Consider the following 23,777-nt stretch of genomic DNA (forward strand, 5'->3'; position numbering starts at 1 on the left):
TTGAGGTTGAGTGCCTTGAATTAATATTTATGAACAGAAAAACCGTTCTGACTTTGTAAGAGTGCTGTACACTCAGCAGCATCTTCTGCAATTGACAAAAAACATGGACGCAGCACAGAGTAAATTATCCTTTCTGCATTTTGATTAAGGACACACCTTGCTGCCTTGTTAAGTGCACAAAGCTGCAGCTTTTGGGCCAGTTGTGAATTTAAGTTTCCTTGGTTAATGATGACAGTTTACCATAATAACCAGTTTCAAGAAGCAGATGTACTTAGCACTTTGGAAAGCACTCAGCAGCTTCTCCTGAAATCCTGGTGTCTGAAATATAGAACTCTTATTTAGTTTAGGTTTGGTGGGTTTTTGTGTTGTTGTTGTTTTTTTTTTCTTTGTTTGTTGTTTTGTGGGTTTGTTTTGTTTTGTTTTTTTCCTGTTTGGGGGTGCCTTTTTCTTTTCTTTTCTCTTTTCTTTTCTTTTCTTTTCTTTTCTTTTCTTTTCTTTTCTTTTCTTTTCTTTTCTTTTCTTTTCTTTTCTTTTCTTTTCTTTTCTTTTCTTTTCTTTTCTTTTCTTTTTTTCTTTTCTTTTTTTCTTTTCTTTTCTTTTCTTTTCTTTTCTTTTCTTTTCTTTTCTTTTCTTTTCTTTTCTTTTCTTTTCTTTTCTTTTCTTTTCTTTTCTTTTCTTTTCTTTTCTTTTCTTTTCTTGTCATCCCTTTCCCTTAAAAGGATCTTACTTTAGCTTTCCCAAGGGCTGTGAATTATCTTTTAGCACTTAAAAGCAGTTGTTCTTTAAAGAGATACAAGATTTTCCATCTCTGTGTGCTGTCCAAACACCTTTCTGGGAACTTGATTCACCACTACACCTTTGGAAGTAGAGGAGGAGAAGACAGTGGTGCTCTTAGTGCTGCATCCAGATTTGTAGCACTGCCCGTGTCTGGGTGGTGTGGGATGCAGCAGAGAAAATTGTGGGGAGCTTGACCCTGCTCAGTGAGGTTCCTGGCTTTCTTCAGAACAGTGTTCTGATGCCTGAGAAGATGCATGCACCACCTGATATTGAGGGCTGGCACTTCAGTTTGTCTGCTTGGTGCTGTCATCTGTAGCCCCTTTCTGCCTGCGGATGTGTTCCTCAATGACATTCCCAGCTTTGAAAAACTGCCCAGTTTGGCCATTTTCCTGTTGCAGCTGTAGGTGCTACTCTCATAAAAAATACAGTAAAAAAAATCTGTATCTTGTCTATTAATGACTAATAAAAGTGTATTTGAGCAATGGCTAACGAAACCCCCTACTTTACACCCTTCAGAGTAGGCAGTTAGAGAAAGTGCCAGACCAGAATCAGGGCCCTGCTCTCCCCCTGTACTGTGTATCTCCTCCCTGGGACTCTGGACCTCTGTCCACAGTAATCCCACAGTGATGAGATGAAGATGTTTTATAGTATCCAGAAAGGTGTGGTTTGCATTTTTTATTCACTCTTAACTGTGAATGTCTGCCAAGTAATAAGTAATAAAATAAAATCTTTATATGGAAAGATGAGTCATGGTATCAGCTGGAACTAAATTTGGAGGGAGGGTTTACTAGTACAAGTGGTCAATGCATATCAATATTTTCTGACTTTTAGTCATTATTCCCTGACTTTAATTCTATCTTAGATTTGTTAAATAACATTCTGCTTTGCACAGGAATTGCAGAACTGATTGTACCCAAGGGACATGTAATCTAACACTCAGGTGGAGGCAGTATCAGCTATTTCAGTAGAAGGTGTAATACTGAGCCATTTGAAGACAACAGGTAAAAATATGTCATTTTAGATCCTTGTGTCTAACAGAGATTGGTCTATATGCTCATATATATGACATTTCAGTTGTTCAGTTCACTTGGGATAATTCTGAGAAGTGTTATTATAAATACACAGGTCCAATTCTTTCCAGTAAAAATAATTTTTGCCTGCTTATGGTTTGTTTGGCTCTTCCCTGCAAAAACTGTTTTGTCCCAGACGGATGAGCGGTTACGTTTCCTTAAAGGAAATTATCTGTTTTCTCTTGGATCGAAATTTTACTTCCTCCCTCTTTACATTCATTTTTCAGATATATCTGAAATAGTAATTTGAAATAAATGGGAGCAACTTCTTCCACCAATCCATTTGTCAGGAGTCAGCAAAAATCAGCCCCTGGCATCCATGGTGGGCCAAGGAGAGTTTTGGGAAAGCTGGAAAAGTTCAGCAATCCAGCACTAGTGAAAATTACTCTGTATTTCAACATCTCTGTTCTTCTTAGTTTGTGCCAGTCTGCAGGAATATAGATTTCTCTGCAGATTGCAAGAACAGGTTTATGTTTGACCAAAGGGGAAAATTCTTTAAAAGTCTCTCAAAATATTGCCAGCTTTAAAGTCTGATGAAAAACTTGATCTGCTCCATTCATTGATTTCCAGAACTCCATTTTCTTTCAGAAATGCTCTCCTTCCTCAGCTCCCTGTCCCTGCCCTTCCTGAGCCGTGGTGTGTGCCGATGACACCGAGCTGTGTGGTGCAGTTGACACTGGAGGGAAGGGATGCCATCCTGAGGGACCTGGGTGAACCTCACGGAGTTCAACCAGGCCCAGTGCAAGGTTCTGCATCAGGGTCAGGGCAATCCCAAGCACAAACACAGGCTGGGAGGAGAAAGTAGAAGCCCTGAGAAGAAGGACCTGGGGGTGTTGGTGGACAAAAAGTTCAACATGAGCTGACAATGTGAACTTGCAGCCAAAAAAAGCAAATGTCTCCTGGGCTGTATCCAATGAGACCAGCAGCACAAGGGTGTTTCTGCCCCCCTGCTCCACTGTTGTGACACCCCACCCAGCTCTGGGGTCCCCAGCACAGGAAGGACGTGGGCCTGCTGGAGAGAATCCAGCGGAGGGCTACAAAGATGCTCCAAGCGCATTGAAATTGGAGGGGGAAGTTCCCTTTTCAAAGAAAATATTTGATTCACATCTAATACAAAGTAATTGCCTTACACCTGACGAGGACTGCAAATTGGTCACAGGTTTCCTGAATCACACTTATTGCCACCTCAGCATTTTACTGGAGGAGTGGATTTTCTAGTTTTCTGAATAGTCTGTTGGGATGTGAATCTCTGGATGGACAAAGACCAGAGACAGCTCTGGACTATGTGCATATTTCTCTTTGTTTTGAAGTGTCATGTGTGCAAAAAGCATTTGATTACTGATGGGTTTTAAAACTTTTATGGCTTCTGCTCCATGATCTAAGGTATGCTTTCTTCTCTTTCCAACTTGTCATATTGAGTTATTCCTAAAAAGATCAAAGGCAAACTTAAATTTATTTCCTTATTTCCCATTCCATTTTGAACATAAAGCTTTCATTATTGTCTTCCATATAACAGTCCCCTGTCCAGGTACATCTCAGAATCATAGAACCATTTAGGTTAGAAAGGATCTTTAAGATCACTGAGTCCAGTCATTAAACCAGCACTGCCAAGTCCACCACTAAACCTTGTCCCCAGGTGCCACATCTACATTTGTAAATCCCTCCAGGAATAGTGACTCAACCACTTTCCTGGGCAGCTTGTTCCAATTCTTGACAACCCTTTCCATGAAGAATTTTTTTGTAATATACAATCTAAACCTCTCCTGGCACAGCTTAGGGCCATTTCCTTTTATCCTATTTCTAGTTACCTGGGAAAGGCCCAAAACTGAACAAAATATTTGAGGTGTGGACTCAGCAGTGCCCAGTATCATTGCCCTGGTCCTGCTGGCCACACTATTTCTGATACAGGCCAGGATTCCATTGGCCTTCCTGGCCACCTGGGCACACCTGGCTCATGTTCAGCCACTCTCAACCAGCACCTCCAGGTCCTCTTCTGCTGGGCAGCTTTCCAGCCACTCTGCCCCAGCCTATAGCAGTGCCTGGGGTTTTTGTGACCCAGGGGTAGGACCCTGTGCTTCACATTGTTGTACCTCATAAAATCATGGCATCTTTGTTCCTTCTAGGTTACGCCTGCTTTCAAAAGTGATAAACATTTTTTCCTGAGTTCCAGGCAAAGCTCTCTGTTCAGCCAGGCCGGTTGTCCTCCCTGCTGGTTCACTGTTTAGGACATGGGAACAGCCTGTTCCTCTACCTTTAGGATTTCCTTCTTGTAGGTTGTTCTGCTTTTCTGCTGTTGCCTGCTCCTCTCAGCCATAGTGTGCCTTCATATAGGCATTGATTTGATGGGCAGACCTTACCTCAAGAACTGCAGTTTAGCAGCCATGTTTTGATGTCATGTGATTTCCCTTCATGTCTCTCTTAAACAGCTCCAAGTCTCTCACTCCTGTTTTTGTGACATCAGCTTTTGCAGCACTTCACAAAGAAACACAGGGGTAGAAAGACCTGCAGCCTGAGTCAGACGGGTGCTGTGACCTGTGGAATGAGCAGGGCTACCTGAAAGTCTGCAGTTTAAAATTCAGTGCTGCTGTTAAGTTTGGGGGCACGAAGCAAAATCATGGAAGAAAATGATAAAGTGAGTCTGCAAATTTCACTGCTTAGGCCTCATGGCCTGGAAGCTTATGCCACATGTAAATGTACAGCAAACAGATATATTGTAGCATACTAGTGTGTTCACCTGTTTCAGCTTGATGAAATGATTTGATTTTTTTTTCCTATGCCTGCAGATTATTAGTTAAATGAGAAGCTCAGCTGGATTTCATCACCAGAGCATCTTGGTGGAGGTACTGTCATTGAATTTCCACTTAAAGCTTAGATATACAGTCAACAAGACTATACCAAATTTTGACACAGAGCTAAAAAGATGTAAGCTTTTTCTTTCAAGCTAGTACTGATTAATTTATTGATCAGATTTTTATAAGTAAATATATGATTTTCTGAGTAGCTATGACCTTACCCATGGACCCCACTGAGCAGCTGATATTCCTGGAGAGATGCATCCCTACAGAGCTGCTCTGCAGCTGCCTTGTTGGTGTTCTGCAAGGGGTTTCCCTGTTCACTAAACTGTGACAGAAGAAGACCTGGTGTCTCTATAACTGGTGGGTTTCATGCTGCCTGTATAACTAGGAAAACATAGATTATGAGCTAGAGACTGGTGAAAATTGTCCAACTTTCTTGTCAGCTAAAAAGTTTATTTAAAAAAAACCCTTTTTTACCCAAAAATGTATTAAAAATGCAGAAGAAATTGAAGAAATCTTAGTGTTCATTGGATAAAAGCATAATGGGAACACCTAGGCATTAATAGGAAAGTTCATGGTATATTCACAGAGAAATGGGATGCACTGGGGCCCCTTTAAGCACTGGAAATACTGCTTTGGTACTGAGTATTTAAGCTTTCTGAAACATAGTTTTGCTTGGAGTATTTCCTTATATTAAAAATCTTCACAGAGCAAATCTTTGTCTCTTAAAAAAAGCCTAAAGCCATAAGCCCTGATTTCTCTAATATAAATGAAATGAAATATTATGGAAGACTGAATATTTTCCATTGAAACTAGTTTATCTACCTTAGATTTGCTCCAGGATATAAAACCAGAATTTTGCTCTGCATGGTCTCTCCTTGCACAGCATCACAAAGCTTCAGTCTTAGGGAAATAACATCCCACCCATACAATAATTTCTAGGCTGTCAGGACAACTACACTGGTTAGTGCAAATCATATCTGAGGGCTAAGGTCAGTTTCAGTTTGGGTGTTTCCTGCTAAAATGCATTATTCTGTCCTAATGTGGTTGGGTGCATGTCAGTATTTTTTCAAGTACTGACTATTCTGATGCATCTGGTTGAAGTGAAAGTTGCATGGAGAAACTCTGCTGGAGCCATGGATTTTCAGAGTGTTGGCTCAGTCAGGATAAGTGGTTAAAGAGATCTTGATCTGGCTGATGGGGCAATTTTTCTGGGTGTGCCAATCACAAATGAGAAGGAATACTGCAGCTGGAATGCAGAGTCCCAAGGAAAAACCCCAGTAGGAGCTACTCACATCAACTTTGTGTCAGAAACCAATGTCCTGTGCAGCTGCCTCGGGACAAACACAACACAGTGTCCTTGGCAAGACCATAACACATCTTTAGGTGTAAGATGCAGCACACATAGGATGGAAGTGCAAAATCCTACTGAAGGATGAAGGATGAATCCTACTGAATCCTTCAGAAGGATGGTGGTTTGTGCCTGTTTTCTGTGGAGGCTGATGACCAAAAACAGTGGTAGAGGACCATGCTGGGATTGCATCCCACACTGCCTGAAACTTCTTAGTGTTGTCCTATTTCCAGCAGTTCAGCTGGGAGCTGCTTTCATTAGACACTCATGGCAAAATCTGTCTTGTCCTCAGAATCATTAAGGTTGAAAAATGACCTCTAAGACCATTGAGACCATAAAAAGACAGGAAAGAAGCCGTGCCAAGACTGCAGCATATTCATTTCTTGACTCTCTCCTCCTACATGGAGCTGTTAGAGTGAAAAACTCCCACTGCTTTTTGTAGCTGAAGTTTGCTGCTTTCAACTCTGCTATGCAGGGCTGGATGTCACACTTGCCTCAGGTTAGACAGGAGGGTGCTCAGACTGTTGGTAGTAAGGGCTGCAGGCAGCTTAAGGCTCTCATGCTTTGTGAGTCACTACTAAAGGCTATAAATAGGAAATAATATAAAGTAAATGTATGACTCTAACAAACCACAAAGTGTGGGGATAGTATGACTCAGTCTAGTCTCCCCTTCTCCAGTTTTATAATTTCTCTTATTGCTATATTATATTTGATCTCTGAAACGCTGGGGACAAACCAGGGTCTGATGCTTTGTTGAGGTGTTCTTGTTTCTCAAGACATTTTTTAATAACAAAAAGTTGGAAAAGATCTGACTGAACTGGCTGGTGGAAAACATGATAAAAACAGATCTAAAAGTAAGATGGCAAGAGAGAAAAAGGGGTGAGGGGAGGAGTGGGGAATGTTCATATCACAGATACCTCAAGATTTTAAGTGAAACCAGAATTCCTGAGTAGGGCAGAAAAGGAGAGTGAAATACATCTCATGTTTGCAGCTGTGGATCTCTAATCAGTGATATCTAGAAGGAAGGGGAAAAGGAACAGCAGATTCCAGGATGTTTGCATCTTGACCAGGCTGGGATACAACCAGCGAGTAGTGATGGATGGGAAGAGACAGTCTGGCACAGGAAAGCCCAGGGAAGTGCAGAGGGTGCTGGGACTTGTCCTGCAGCAGAACTGCATGGTGTCACTCATCGAGGTGGACTAAGTTTGAGATGAACTTTCAGTCATTTGGTCTTGTGGATGTTTGGGGCTTTTTAGGGTTTGTATTTCTCTCTCTCTCTCTCTTTTTTTTTTTTTTTTTTTTTTTTTTTTTTTTTTTTTTTTTTTTTTGTTGGTTTGGTTGGTTTTTTAATGTTGTTTTGTTTGGATACTTTGTTAGTTTTGGGGGGAGGAGCTGGTCTTTGAAGTTCTTTGCTAGTTTGTATTCAAACTTTGAATTTTGCTAAATGTCTGACAGGAAACCTTGCCTCAAATGTCCTATTCCTCTGCAAACTGAGAAGATATTTGGAAGGTTGTAAGAATCTTCAAAAGATTCTTGCATCCCATGTGTTGTGCTGGAAACTCTTTATACCACTCTAAATGTGACAGTGCCTGGTTAGATAGAAGTGTTGATGGAGAAGCCTGAGTAGACTCAGAATTTAGTGAAATTTCAGTATTTTGAAGAGACTTCTTACAAAAAGCCACAAACACTGAGCTGTTTTTCATTATGTTGTTTCTCAAATCAAGCAGTCTTGCATGTGGCCATCCATATGGACTGTAAATAAAAGAAACTTTGGATATTCAACAAAAGATATCCCTCAAAGAAATAATTTCCACTTCTCTTCTATAAGGTGTCCTCATCTGGATGAAAAGGTGAAGAGTGTGAAGGAGGGCAGGATGTGACCTCTGCCAGAGGAGAAGGTCAGGGCTTGGGAGGGAAGGACTCCAAACCTGAATTCACTCAGAACTCAGTGGTGGAATCCTGGCTGAATTTTTGCTAACTGGCATATTCTGAACTTTCACAGGAAAGGTCAAGATAATTTAGCAGGAAAAAAAGCTGCTGCCAAATTCTAATGAGTTTCTTATTTTTTCCCATGTGGGAATAACTCTGAACTATCTAGATAAGTTTAACATGATGCAATGCCAACAAAATGAATCCTGGGACAAGTTCATCCTTGGCAAGACTGCTCATTGAGCTGCTTTTGCACCAGGGATTGGTTTTACTCAGCTTTCCTTTAAGTTACTTTTCTGAACTCTAACAAGCTGAGACATCTGAATAAAATAGTAATTTTACATCAAAATATTAATAAAGCAGATATTTCAGATACTTCACTTGCAAATAATTCATTGCACTAAATTAGTTTTTTCTAATCAATTAGGAGTCTGCCAGGTACCAGCAAATGGTAATTTAACAGCAGGAACAATTTTATATATTTTTAGAGAGGATGAGAACCAATTTATTTAAAATTGTTCCTCCAATCCACAGGTCCCAGGCTGAACACTTCCCTTCAATGACACAAAGGCTTTTTTTACACCAATTTTCCTATTTGGAACAGGGATGTATTGCCTTAGTGCTGCTCAGAGCCTAGTTATTTTATTTGCTGTTGAAGCAGCAACCAAAATATACCATTATATGATTTATGTGTCTCAAGGACAAACTGCAGGTCTGCAGAGACACATGAGTGCACCTATTACTGGCACTTGGTTTAACAGGGTGGTACAGACCTCTTTTGTAATCAGTACAGAGACACAGGGGAGCAGAGTGACCCAGAATGTCCACATGGAGATCCAAGCCCTTCTACAGGCACACACAGTCCTTGATAAATGCTGCTTGTTACTCTCCAATGGATGCTTCTTTGTCTAATCCAATTTGTTTGTTCTCATAGGCTCAGACCTGCCTACAAGTAGCTATCAGAAAGCACTAGGTACAAATTATACCTGGACTCTCACTATTGGCTGGTATTTGGATACTTAATGTTGTATTTTTTCACCAGCATATAATACAAATAGAAGAGAGGCCTTATTAGTCTGTGTCATTTCTGGTGGTGGAGTTAGGGCTGGTCACTTTTTGCTTGATGAATTTGGAGCTCCAAATCCTTTCCATGAGGAGGAGGATTACAGCTGTGCCTGATCACCAGACTGTAGGCTGGATTTGTCAGTGACAACATTCCCCTTTAGCCTCTGAAACCAGACCTGGTACCTGCCCTTGGGAATGCAGCAGGGGAAGCCTGGCTGCAATGCTGGACAGTCACTTCTGACTTAACTGAAGCATCTGAAGGGTTATGGAGACAAATCTGTAGCTAGGATGTCATGTCTTGGTGTGGTGTGTGTTGTCATGATCCTTTCTGAATCACATGCTAAGAATCACCTTTTAGTGTCTAAATCCTGAAACCTAAAACCTGTTGTGACTTCGTGACAAATGTGTAAGAGTCCTCTCTGCACATTTTTGGGTGCATGCTGGAGCCAATGAGATTGGATGCTAGAAGCCATGAAATGCACCCCTGACTCTTGTAGCTGCCCTGCCAGGGGCTTTGGTTTCTCTGCCTGGGTGTTCTGACCAAGGTCCTGCTCCAGCTGCATGTTGGTTCAGTGTGTCAGTCCAAGTACATGCTTTGATAGTGCAGTAGGGAAACCAAAAGACAAATGCTTCTGCTTTGGCACCCCCATTGCAGAATGCAAAGCTCCACAGAATCTGGCAAAGCCCATGCAGCCTTCAGCAGATTAAAGGAATAAGTCCCAAAAGAAACAGGCATTTGACCTTAGGCAAAGGCAAATATGTGCCATGTAATCGTCATTACTGCTTTTCAGTATGATTGCAAAAAATTGAACAGCTTGAGGTTGTCACATTTACTGCCCTAATTGGTTCCATATTTGGCTGGGTAAAATCTGAAATGCTCTTGTTTTATGGAGTTCAAGATTTCTCAGTATCTGCTTCCACAAACTTTGCCTTGGTTTTACTCTCTAGATGCAATTTGGTGTGCACAGCTGGCTGTCTCAGGTCAGCATTAAGGGGAATAACTGAGGTATAGCCTCTAAAGAGAGACAGACCGTGCCTGAGGCAAGTCTGTTTCCTTCCATGGGAAACTTCATCAAAGTCTCTCAAGGAAAGAGAGAGCTGCCTTTCTCATTTGCTTTAAGTTAAACCAACAAAGTGATTTCTGAAAATGTTTTGTTTTAATAGTTGCTCTCACACTTAAGAAATAGCCATACAGGCTAATATTAGTATTTTGGTACTATATATTAGTACTATATATTCAGTACTATTTGATGCCAAATGCACACTAAGCTCTATACAAAGCTTCAAAACAAAGACAGCCTCTGGTATAATCCAAAGGCTTTGTATAGCAAATTTCCTGTTAACTAAACACACATTTTCTCACTAATTTAACTGAAACAACTGACAGGCATGAAGTTGAAGCATAAGCCAGGAGTGTTTTGCAGATCAAGTATTTGAGGATTTTTAAGGGCATGAATCAAGGCCCAGGGAAGTCAATGGGAGGCTCCAACAAACCACTATTTTAGAAATTAGGTTGTAAAAATAGTAAATTAGCAAAAAGATCCTTGAAATTGTGGCTGAGAACAGAAATTTGTAAGATATCCCATTACCTGAACACCTGGAGAAAGAAGACAAGACTTTTTCTTGGAAAGACATAAAGTGCTCTGCAAGGCACTGAAGAAGAAAGTGTTCCCAGAACACTGCTCCGGGATGCTCTCTCCAGCGTTGCCTTTCCTTTAATGCCGAGTTCACTTGCTTCTTTGATGTGTTACAAAGAGCTGAAAAGCGGGAGTTTTGTTGTGGGCTCTTTGTTTGTTTTAAATCCATAGCAGAAGGAGTGCAGGTGTGTGTCGCGGCTTCCTGGGCAGCCCGTGTCTCCTCTGGCCGCTGGGGTGGGAATTACCTGCCCGGCAGCTTCTCGTCCACCTACCGAGTCCCTCTAGTGGCGTCATCCCGCAAATTTTTCTCCTACGTTCCCAAATTAATGAAGAATAAAAGCAATTCTAAGTGAACAAATATTTTAATGCAGCCTTCCATTAGTGGGTATGCTACAGCGTTGAGAAGTGCCCATTTAGTTTGGTCTAAGCAGCATCACGCTGCTGGAAAATTGTGTACCGTGGTAAATGCTGTGCCTTCAGTTTAACAGAGTTGAAACTGTTTTCAGTGGCAGCTGAGCGGGATCCTCAATTTTCAAGCAAATGTGAAACAAGCTAAAAATACAATATGTTTTTCATCATGTAAAGTTTTATCCTTGGCTCTTTTCAGAGATAATTTAGGAAGGTTTCTTTGAGCAAATTAAATGTATTTCCATGGTGACCTTGTGAGCTCAGCATTATCAGTGTGCATATTGCAAATGGGGAATTAGAGTTGGGGCCACCGTGTTCACAAATAGGGAATGATATTTCTGCTTTTTTGAGACAATAAAATGTTGGGAAAAAAAATAACAGTGAAAGGTTGGAAATTATATGAAAGCTGCTGAGAGTGAAATTAAAAAATTGAGAAATGCAGGATGGTCCTTGAAGCAAGCACACCTGCATGTGAAATGTTCAATACAGCATTGTCTTGATTTTAATTCTTCGTGGGTTTGAGGTGAGGTTTTTTGTCATTGTTTTGTTGGATATTTTTAAGTCATGTATTTAGGTAAATAGGAGAAACCACATTTGTTTGTAGAGGCTTTTTAAGCTTTCAGGGTTCAGAGCAATCAGAGCAGATCTGAAAAATGCTTTAGCTGGCTCCAAACCCTGGAGTGGTGAAGCACCGTGCGAAGGCGGCAGCGATCCGGCAGTGACCGGAGTGACAGGGGACAGATGATGGCTGTCCTGGCCGGCTGTGGGGCCAGGAGCCCCCTCAGCACTGCACACATGCTGATGGAATATTGCTCACAGCTAGGAAAATCCAAAACTGGTTGCAAAGGGTGTAGCAGGAGCACAGCACTGCTGCAGCAGCCAGGGCTGTGCTGGAAGTGCAGCGAGCAGGAGTGGTGCAGCTGCAGGTAAATGTGGCTGATCCCACTTTGTTCACTGCCCACTTGAGCCAGGTAGGGATTGTCCATTCTGCACTGCTCTGCTTGGAACCTCGGGCACCTGAGTTGATGGATTTTGTTTCCCATTTCACACATTGCCAAGGAGCCACTGGGTAAAAGCACCTGATATCTCTCCTGGGTTAAGCACTTATTTGATCAAAATTCAGCTTTGTCTGGGAATTCATTACCTCAGTTAGTCTTAGGAATTGGGAGATTCATGTGGAGAAATCAAATTAATTTCCTTTCTTCCACCAGGTTGTCAATCAAGGTATGAGAAGGAAAATGGCATAATTTTTCACTTTTTTTCCTAATACCCTGAGGTTAGATGAGATTAAATATACTTTAACCCTGCACCCCCATGCAATGCTCTGCGGAGATACCTGACCAAAGTCTGGTGAATGACAAATAAGTGAGTCTGCAGGGAAGTTTGACTATTAATAGATTTTTTCCTAATCATATCTTGCTTTCAAGAGAAAGACTACTGGAAGCCTATAAAGGCAGTGGGCTAGAATAATAACAAAAAAAAAAATCTAGATTCACAAGTTATTCCTTTAATTTCAAAACATAAAGTGGAAAGCCATGATTGCCTGATGTTTGTGTTTATGCTTCTCCATGCAGAGGCGTGCTGACCAGGGATGGAGGGTTAGGGAATCAATACTGAGAACTGAAGTAGCTTTTAGATGCTCAGCTCCTGCTGTGCTTGGTCTAATTTGCAGTTTGTTTTAATCCCATTTTAAATGGTGTTGGAGGGGTCTGCTTTATCTCAGCGAGAAATCCAGGGAAGCTGGTAGTTGAAAATAATGGATCATCGGGAAATAAATGTAGGGATAATGTGTGCAGAGAAAACTTCAGCCATGAAACTTGTTTTGGAGGAATGCAAGCCCACATCTCTGCTCATCTTTTACAATTAGAAATGAAACCCAGAACTATTATAGGAAATAATTCATGACAGTGCAGTGGTTCCATTTTTTTTTTTTTTTAGGCTGAAATCCCCAAAAGAACTACTATAAATTTGCTTTAGTGAGCAGATGAAATTCATGCCCAAACTTTCAGACTTGGGGAGAGTCATGCTTCTTCCTTACATGCTGGATCTCACCTTTCACAGCACTTTGAGAAGTCAGCCCAGCTGAGTTGTCTAACTATAAAACATTCCTAGTCCATCCCAAAAACCCACAGCAGTTCCTCTGTGTTCCTTTGGCAAACTGATGCTTGCAGCAAAAGAGGTGAATATTGAGCAGGAACCCCAGAGGGTAGGGAATGGCCCTCACCCTTCACAGAGGAGAAGGTTTTGGTCAGTGAAATGTCCTCTCCCTCTGCTCCTTGGCAGCCCTATTTTGTAGGGATCCAGCAGAGACTGGGAAAATGTCAGCCAGTGAAATGGAAAGTGAACGCTCGTGCAGCCTGACTCCATTCATTGCTATAGCAATAATTCCCCATGAAAGTGGAGCAAAGAAATGTTTTAGATGATAATGCACTTTTAAAATGCAATACTCCTAGCAAGAAAACCCTCTCCCATTTTAACCCACGGATCTGTGAAATCCTTTAATGACACTGATAAGCTGCTTTGGCTTCCTAAAGGATTTCTCAAGTGGGAATGAATTTAGCAACTCCTACCTTGCAGTTACTGGTAAGAATCTAGATGTATGAGTTCCTAAACAATAAAAGTTTTAAGAACATACTTTGATATGAGTAAATCCTCTGTCTTCTCTTATTTCTTCAGATTTCCAACCCTCTCACAAAGATAGAGATGCAAATGCAACTAAAAGTTTTTGGCTGTCCTTTAGATGTTAATTCCCTTTTGCACTTTTCAGTGTCCACTCCAATGTGTTGAGGCAGAAGAAACATTCCCACAGGACTTATCCCAGCCAGAGCTATCCCACGTCAGGGCAGAGTAAAAAAGAGATTTCCTGAAATACTTTTTTTTTTTTTTTTTGCTATTGGCAGAGTGCAGCTACCTTCTCACAGTACCTGATGCCTTTACCTCCATATATCCACCTCCAGCCAATCCACCTTTGTTTCTCCACAAAGAGAGGGCACAAGAGCTCTTTCCTACCTGAAGGAGGTGAAGGCACTGGAGGGGTTATGTGCTGTGGTGTCCTGCACAGGCTGAGGATGAACAGCAGAGGTTTTGTTGGATTATGTCCCTCTGACCCATCCAGAAATGGTCTCTGGGGGCACAGCAAGGGCTGCTTGATTCTCCTCTGCATCTGTAAAGGTGTCGTACTTCCATGCATTTTCTTCTATACGTTTGAAGAACACAGTCCAAGGAATCAGTGGCTTATTTGGTTTGTGAGTCGCTGAGATGTTAACCATACCTTCTGTGTTTACAAACCTGCCAACTAACAGTGTACTTTTAATTAAATTATCTTTGACTAGGAGAATTCAGGTACCTTGCAAAAGGAAAACATGAAACAGCTCTATTATAGGCTGGTATTTTATTATTAGCCTGTTTTTTTTTTGTTTGTTTTTGTTTTTTTTTGTTTTTTTTTTTTTTAAGTATTTAAACAGAATCTTAGAAGGTGTTTAATTTTGAAGTACATTAATTTGCCCTAAGGATTTAGAGTAGCCTGATTTCTGCACCTACTTCATCTAAAAAAACCCAGAAAATTCTGTTCTGCTAAATCCAGATCAGGCCAGTTTTAGATTTAGATTTTTAAGGGAGAAAATCTAGGGCTTTTAGATCCTTCATAGAACACAGTGAAAAAGAAAGTGTTTTAATTTTTGTGGCCAGCTAAAAGAGAATTGAGAGAATAATTTTTGGTTTAAAATTGAAAGTTGGAAGGATTTTCTTTTCTTCTATTCAAAATGAGGAAAAATGTTGAGTAAAGGGGCCAAGTAAAAGTTTAGTTCCCCTGAAAAAAAAAAAGAATTTATTTTGGGGAAATTCTTGTTATTATTTCTTAATATAGCTGCATGATAGAATAATTTCAAAAGTAAATGTTGGGAATATTTTTGAGTTTTCCCCTGGATCTCCCTTTGAACTGAAATTAATTGTTTAATCTAATCCAAATGCCCAAATTGTTTCATTCCTCTTGAGTCAGGATTTATCAGAGAAGGAGCTGTCTGGGAAAAGCTTTCCTGAAGCCAAAGAAAATGGGAATTCTCAGGGGCAATGCCCACCTGGAGGCTGCCAGGAAGGACCATCTCTGTCCCCTGTATATGGCAAAGTATGAAGGTCCTATGGCACAGGGACTCCAGGAGAAATCTGGAAGCAGGCAGGTATTTTCTTGAAGTCAAAAGATCCAACATTATAGGATATCAAATATAATATGGTTCTTATAACACTATATAATAGGATAGGATATATAATAAAAAATCCAATAATAACAACAAGATTTTTCCTGTAATATAGGATATCTGATATCAGGATACTTCCAGACTGAATATGGGGAAGCTATGGATTACAGGGTAATGAAATAATTATTTCTAGACCTCTGGTCACTTGTCATCATCTCTTTTTCTTCACTGTCAGTTCTGTGATTTGTAAGGAGTATAAAGAGAGTGTGAGAGATTGCAACATAGTCAGCTCAGCTTGGGCACAGCAACGTGATCCAGCCAGAAAGAGCAAAGCTAAAGGTCACCTGTACCCTTCTGCATGTTCAGCTCTTCAGGTTTTTGCCTTTGTGAGTCACTGGCTGTTCCAAACTTCAGACTGAATAAAGCAAAGTCATGACACAAGCTACCAGTTTGATTAGACCAGTTTCTTGAATAAGGGAAAGGTTCTTCCTAAATGGACAAAACAAGTGTCTTGGCATAGGCAGGGACAGGTTTCATAAAGTCATGGTGGGGAGAGAGGTAACAAAAAAATTTTCAGCTTAGCACACCGGAGTATTAGCTGTATTTTGTCAGAATAGCCAGCATCCTGCAGGACCCCCTTCCTTTCACTGATCGTGGTCCTCGGGGTGAAAGCCCAACAGTGGCTGCACACTTGGAGAAGGCATTCCAGGTGGAAGAGGTTATCACTCTCAGTCATGAGCATGATCACTGCCCAGTGCAGCCTCAGACAGACTGTGTCCCCATTGCAGAAATACTTAAAGAAGAGAAAGGCAAGTACAAGCATGGAAACCCATCTAGTGGCACTAAGCCTTTCAGTAGTGGAATGGACACACTGTATCTCTTTGATGTCCAGCACCAGGGTCCTTGGCAGCTTCTAGAAACAGCTGCCACACCAGAATCTCTCAGAAACAGACAATTCAGTGAAGCTATGTCAAATGACACCCACCTTCCCTCAGCTGAGGGCTGCAGGGAAAACAGAGGCACTTGGGATCAGTGCATAACCAGCAGAGCTCCACTGCTGTGGCTTCTAGAGCATCTCCTTGAACTCCCTGAGTAATTCAAGTGTTGAGTGAGATAAACCCCTCCTCCTCATTGCAGGGCTTTCACCCTAAGGTGTAAGCCAAGGGAAGGGAATCGTAAGCAGCTAAAGCCATGAGATTTACACACCTTGCCTCCCAGATTGCTTTCAAGATGAAGGTCACCTTCCACTAGGATACCCTAGCCACTGTTTGTGTGCATGAGCAGTCTTGGCAGGCTTTTTGGTGGTTTAGTACCACAGCAGGAGAGGCCAGGTGAGCAGTGTTTGAAGGCTGTATGTGACCCTCTTAATCTGTGCTGGAAGTGGGAATATTGGATAAGCTGCTTTAGAATGCTTTCTGTTAAGTATGTAGCCCATATTTCTAACCATTTAATTAATCAGTGCAATGAATGCAATTGAGACAGGTAATAAAAAGTCCTCTATTCAACCTTAAACTGGCACATAATTTTACCTGTCAACAATCTGTAGTACAGAAGGCTGTTTCTGAAAATCCTGGCTCTAAACATTACTGAGCCACTTACAAAAAAAAGAGCTTAACTGCCAGTGAGTCAGCATTCAGAGGTCTGAAACTCGTTTCCAGGAATTGTGTGATTTACAAGGTTTGACTTTCAAACTTGGCCACTGACACAGCAAGAGAAGAAATAAAAACATTCTGAAATAAAACCCCCACATGCCTTTCAAATGCAAAGCACAATAAGAAAACTGTCAGTCTCTTGAGACATATCTGCACCTGTCATTTAAAATTAGAGGGCAGTGGAGAAATACTCTGTCTCAGTCATTTTCTCTTTGGAGTCACAGTTTCTTGACTGATGTCAAGTCCAAAGATACCTCTGAAACTGAAAAAAAGAAGCATTCTTAAAATTTCATAGTACAAATGAATGAAGGCAATTCCTGTTCTTTTGGATCCCTTAAATGTGGAATGACAGTGTTTGATATATTATTAGCATCATAACAGCTGATGGTATCTGCTTCAGGCAGTGCTGTTTGAGCAGAGATAACAGACTCGTGGCAGCAAAAGTTTCACTATTATTATTTAATGTTGATATTCCAGTGAAGCTCAGGAAAACTTTGACTAGAAGCATTTCCAAAGATGATTTCCAAATATTACCAATGCTATTCACTTGGAAGTAAGAAAATTTGAAGGTCGTATTTAGGGAATGAGATTAATACTTCATTTAGATGGTTAAGACAAGGGAAGTGACCATTCCTAGGTGACCATCAACCACTAAGCAGGATTGGTTGCAATCTCTTAGGGAGAATAACATTCACTCCTGGCAGTGCCTTCAGCAGCTCTTGGAAATAGGTTGCTATCTCATTTTCTTAATTTCATGGCTCTGTGTCCTACTTTTCAGACAGATAATTTTCCTTTTCATTAGGGATCTTATGGTAAAGGTGTAATTTGTACTTCTAGGAGCTAAAGCAGTCACAGGGTTATTAATCATGGAGGCAATGTAACCTTATAAGACCCCAAAGCTGGAAGGAGAGTCCATTCTCCTGACTGAAAGACAGGACAAGGCAGAGGCTGGTGGCTGCAGTTTGCTGGAAGGCAGAGCATCCACCCCTTGCACCACAGTCTTGGCTAACCAAATGATACTGCTCCTCTTAGTGTGGTTTGTTTCTAATTGGAGTGAGGTACATGCCAGCAAAGAATTAAGCAACTTTGTGGCAAGCCTTGTATTGTTTCTTTTGGGTTTTTTTTAGGAGTGGCATTAAGTGCTTTTATTTGTTAACTCCTCTTTTGTTGCAGAAGTTACTGTCCCTTTAACTGGAACTGGTAAATGCTACTGAAGAATATGCAAATACATAGACAGTACTAGTAGCTATCATATGTGTTGACTTTTTCTCTTGCTTATGGAAAAATTCATTACTTTGAAAGTTCCCAGTGTCATAGCATGCAGTATCTTGTATTGCTACCAGTCCATTTTCAGACCTGATTATGCCATGGAGACAACCTGGTTTTACCTCGTTAGAGCAGATGATGTCTTTCATGTTTGTAAAGCCCCCATAATGACTGTCTGAAATGTTTAGCAGATTTTATTTACTTAAATAGATGTTTAGGCTGGAATAGATGATTTGTGTAGACTTGAAAATTTGCCTGAAAACAGATTTTTTTATGCCCTTGACAAAAATATGAGGTTTACAGCGATAAAGTGATCGTTCCCCTTAAGAACTATCTATTATTTGTTTCCTACTTGTTCATAAATTTTTCACATATTTCTTTTGTTTATTCAATTATATTTGACAAATTAAAAGCCCTGTCTGTGCAAGGTATGAGAACATAAATAATTTGGAACAACTTGCTTGGGTTTTATCAGAAGAGAAGAGGAGCTGTTTTCCAAGGTTGATGCCAGGTCCGTAAATAAAGAGGAATAGTTCAGTGCTCTCATGGTAGTATGCCACTGCAGTTTTATTTTAAACTGCAATATCCCAAGCCAAATATTTATGTTCCATCTGGAAGCCAACAGGTGACCTGCCTAGGTTTTTCTGCACAGATGGTATAAGACTCTCTTGGTGTTTTATGGGTGGGAAAAAAAAAGAACCTTACCATGTAGAAATTAGGAAATTCTCAAAGCAGTAAAATTGTATATTGTGGTAGCAACATCCTAACTAAGGTAAAAAGAGTATAGGAATGTTCATGGGCACTACTCTATGGGAACAGTGTGGCACCAGCCAGAGGTCTGACAGTGCTCTATGTTTGCTTGTTTTTCAAAGCAAACTGCTATTCATCATCATAATTTTGAATTACATGACTTCTAGGGCTTTTCCTGAGCTGAGGTAAGAGGCAAAGAAAAATGCATTTGAAATGAACAAGTATTAAAAGTTACTTAGTCCAAAGTCAGTGTACAGATGGGTGTTAGGTATGAAGGATCCCTATTTTTCCACACTAGTTTTTTGATTCTCTGCTTAGATCTCAACAGTATGGTGCAAAGTGGGCTACTTATAAGTAACAGCATGAAATACCACATATAAAAAAGTGATAAAAATATTATCTCTCTGAAGAATATTGTATTGGAAATATACCAAATTAGCCAAAGCAAATACTCTTATGTGTAAGTAGACAAATGTATATAGATAAGTAATATGATCTTAATCACATATGTTCTTAAAATCCCAAATAATCAAATTATAATCAGCAAAAATCCCCAGTCTGCTGTATCAGGCCTCTATGCCTTTACACATTTGGAGGAAAGCATGTAGATCAACAGACATTGCATACCATTAATGAAGCACTTGAAAAAGGCAGCTGTAAATTATTTCTTCTCATGGCCTCAATAGACAATTTATGTTTTATCAGGAGATGAGAATTTGAGTAGATGTGATTACCTCAGTTCAAAGAAGAAAATATTTTAACCAGGACATCTTTCCATCTACTTTTGTTTCGGTGAGGGTGATTTGTGTTCTTATTAACTCATATAATAGCAATCAAGTGACGAAAGATAGGAGGATAAACAAGCTGAAAATTAAACCAGAAAGCATTAAGAAAGATGTCCTTACTGTGTTTTGCAGGCTGCAGAATTTGGCTTTAACAGTGCAGCAAGTTGGGAGGTACTTGCCTATACAAAATTAGAGTCCAGCTGACTTCATTGGAGTCTGCGTGGGCAGCCACTGAGCCACACACTTTTAATCCTGGAAGGATTCACTCCCAGACAAGAAGAAAAAAGGTGAAAATCTGAGGTGAGAACTTCTTCACCAGAGACTCTGGGAGCTCTGGATTGAAGGAGTGTCACTGCACAGAGGTATTGCCATGTTTTGCTCCTGGGCTGGGGGGAGAGAGGTGCTGTTGCAGTGATTGATCCTTGTTTTTCTTTTTTGTTTTGAATTTTTTCCAGTGAGAGATTGTCCAATCTTCTCACATAAAAAAGGGTCTTAGTAAATGAGTAATATTTTTAAATAATGCTGTGAGAAGATACATCACATCCTTTTGTTTTCTGTAAGTCTTATTATAGTATTGGATATTTTGGTGTTGCTTGGCCTGTTTTTTCCCAGCATGTCTATCCAATGCATAAATAACTTCCCATGGTGAAGCAGCTGTCTTGTTAACAATGGATCTTATGGAATATGAGTTAAACACCAGTACACATGATTATGTATTTTAGCAGTTCTGCAGGGCTGCTTGTTTCTAATCTTTCCCTGTTACATTATGGGACTTACTGTTACGACAAATCATCAGAATTGGTCTTGCAATGGGAATGGTATCCATCAACCAGATGCTCAATTGCACACCAGAGAGTTACTGAGGAGCGGCACAAAAGGCACAACAGCTCAAAGAAGTGACTCTACTCTCAGAGCTAAGGCGAGCCGCTATGGTTGCAAACTGTTGAAATACTAAAAAAACAACTAAAAGCTTTTGCATAAAAATTATTTTTTAAAAAATTAAATAATTGTGTTGATTTCTTGATATAAAAAGGAAAAATTTAAAAAAACCTCTAAAACCTCCTCAAAATACACTTTATTGTGACTGTTTCAGTTGCCTCTCATAAATGTTTTGAACCTATTTCTCACTTTTTACGCTCACTGGTCTTCTCAAGAGACCAGTGAACAACAGGCCATTTTGGAACTGCTATCATCAAGGGCGTACATTGCTTAATTCCAAACAGAAAGGTGTTGCATAGCGTGCTCTAAATGTCATTGCTGCCACTTAGAAACTGAGGTGATTTGCATTCCTTTTAATAAATTAGATATTTAATTACATTATAAATGTAACCTCTAATTGAAGCACCTGCTCCCAGTGGGCATAACTCTATGATGATTTTGCATGAGCTACCTAGAAGTAGATGCATGCTGCTGCAGGAGTGGGTATCTCATGAATTGGCACTTAAACATTATTCTTGAGTATTTTTGCATCTTAATGGATCGTCCCCCAGGATATCTCTTAGGACGGTATTTGTTTTGCTGTAGTGTGTTGCCTTTTGTTCTTGTCCTCCACTTGTGGACATTTGTGTGTCTGCACTTTTCCCTTTGAGAACTTTTATTTTCCGTGCTCTGATACCCACAGCTATCTCACAGTATATAAAGGTGGATGCAAGTCCCTGTCCATGGGTATTTCGTGGCATTGGTGGTACTCTCTGGCTCTAAACCTATTTAGCTACCTATTTAGCACAGATCTTTTAATATCTATAGTGTTACTGAAGCTATTAGTTGAGCTCTGATACCTGTTTGCTCTGTATGGTAAATCATGAACCAAATGCAGAAGAGCACTTCTCTTCTGAGAATGCCACATAAAACTTCATTGTATGCTGAAGTCCCATATCAGTCTGATTGTTAAAGTTTTAAAAGCTTTAAATATATTTATTTAGCACAGCCTCTTGGTTAAGGTCTAGTCTAAGCAGTTATTTTCTTCTTATCTATGATTTGTTTTCATATCCGTAAGAATTTTTACCTTATGTAACTTCTTACTGTTTCTGGTCAATTTAACTCTCAAGGTGGTTGAATCAATGCATTTAAATAGCATGTATATCTAGAGAATGTTGTGAAATCATTACATTTAACTGTTGTTACTGTTTGATTGCAGATCATCAAGGTTTTGGGCAGATCAGATAAAACCGACAATAATTTGTGCCAAAACAAATTGAAGAACAGCTTTAGTTTTCTTCCCTGATTCATGTTTCCAAGACTAACCCTGGATTTGCCTCTATGTTTCTGACCAATTTTCCTGTCAGCTTCCACGGGAAGATGCAAACCTGGTGCTCAGACCTGAACAAACAAGGCACGCTCACAGCACTCAGGAGTTTGGGGCCAATCCCTGCAGCAGCTGTGCAGTTTGGATGCTAAACAAGCGATGAAAGCTCTGAGGAACAGCAAAAGATATTAAGAATTGTTCAGATCTTAGGCAGTTGCAAAGGCTCACTCTTGCTCTTAAATAGTACAAAAATTTCAGCAGCATATTAAATTCTAGAATCTACGGCCTATAGTAACTTACTACAGTACCAGGCACAACAGAGAGGACCCAAGAAATAAAAGACAAAAAGACTATATGTGTATTGCTTACAGTTTAGTTTCTTCCCAACTCCCTTAGGATTTTTTCCTTTTAAAATTATTAGGCTCTCACTTCATTACTAATCTAAGTTTTCTGTGTGCTTTTGAACTTGGTCTTTGTTCTACCTGACACTGGCTAAATACACAGTATTGGAGATATATTCCTCAGGGTTTAATTTACTCTCACTATGCTTCTCCTGGTTCTCATAGTAGAAGAAAGATGATCAGGCATTTGCCATCTAAAAAAAAGTCTGATATTTAAATTCAAAACAATGCAGTTTCAAGGATTAGGACTGATAATATAAATTAGAACTGTGTGACCTTAGAAAAGTCTTATCTTTTACAGAGAACTTGAACAAGGTCCTGTTAAAGAAGTACAAATTATATTTCTGGTTACTCTCTGTATTTTATAGACATGAGAACCTTCTCAGTTTCTCTGGGAGACATCCAAAGATTAATTCAGACACTTATATATATATCTATGTAGCTGATAGACCATAATATTCTTCCCTCATCAAACCTCTCATTTTGAAAGATGAAGCCTGAATTTTATATCTAAGATAAGCAGCCCGTTTAATTGGTTTAGGACTCTACTACATGTGGGCGGATGAATTCTATTTGTTTTGCTGAAGTACGACAGTTCCTTTTCACATAAGCTGAGAATGCAATGCCATTAATTTTTCTTTCTGTAAATTGTGCCATTAAATACCTCGTTAAGTTAGTTAGGAGAATAAATGAAGATGTATGGCAATACCCTTTCTGGAGGAGAAACGGCACCAAAACAGTCTGGCTGCAAAATGCATGTTTGTAAACACTGGATCACATTCTCAACCGTGCAGTTTCATTGACTTTGATTAATAAAGATCTGGTCTATCAGTTTTCTCTCAGATAAATACAAATGTACTCTTCTTTCTGTCTCAAAATGGCTCTCCCAGATACCAAATGCAGAAAGGAGGAGAGCTGAATAAAGGCTTTCTAGCGAAGACTTCTAATGGAGGCTGTGGTATTTTCAAAAATATTAAAGAATGAACTGCATGTGGGGCTGTGAAAGAGGGGCAGCTATCTTCATGTGGAGAATTACCTCCAAACTTCCAGGGTTTGCTAGAGATGTGAGCAGAACCTGCTGCAGGGCTGTGAAATATCACAGTAAGTCTTTCTCACTCCTCATCTGCTACTACTAACTACTTAACCTTGCCTTGATAAAATAACCCCAAGTATTACTGGATCAAGAGAAGGGCTTACTTTTTGGGTGGGTCTGCTGTAGAGTTTGGTAATTCTCAAAATGTGGTGGCTTTTTCTTGATGGCCCCTGTGGACATTCTGTGGAAAACAAATTTCTCCTCTTCTGCACCACCAGCCCAATGTAGGTGTTGCTGCTCTTAGACCCTTTTCATCTGTCAGACATGGCATATCTCTGCCTATCCACATTAAATTTTCTGTTAAATCCCCATGCTGACAGAGAATAGCATTACAGAATCCAGCACAGCTGTGAGGTCACA

At 40.1% G+C, this 23,777-nt stretch overlaps 2 long non-coding RNA genes across 2 annotated transcripts; one reads left to right on the plus strand and one right to left on the minus strand.

Moving 5' to 3' along the window:
• The first annotated feature begins 4,366 nt into the window (after window positions 1–4,366).
• LOC128787224 (uncharacterized) lies at window positions 4,367–21,896 on the plus strand. Its single transcript, XR_008430621.1, has 4 exons — window positions 4,367–4,479; window positions 4,631–4,687; window positions 19,811–19,978; window positions 21,816–21,896. It is a non-coding gene; the product is annotated as an uncharacterized LOC128787224 (long non-coding RNA).
• LOC128787223 (uncharacterized) lies at window positions 21,816–23,722 on the minus strand. Its single transcript, XR_008430620.1, has 2 exons — window positions 23,522–23,722; window positions 21,816–22,091 (listed from the first exon to the last, which is right to left on the minus strand). It is a non-coding gene; the product is annotated as an uncharacterized LOC128787223 (long non-coding RNA).
• Between the last annotated feature and the right edge of the window lie 55 nt (window positions 23,723–23,777).

This window comes from Vidua chalybeata, chromosome 4 (assembly GCF_026979565.1).
Source record: "Vidua chalybeata isolate OUT-0048 chromosome 4, bVidCha1 merged haplotype, whole genome shotgun sequence".
NCBI lineage: Eukaryota > Metazoa > Chordata > Aves > Passeriformes > Viduidae > Vidua > Vidua chalybeata.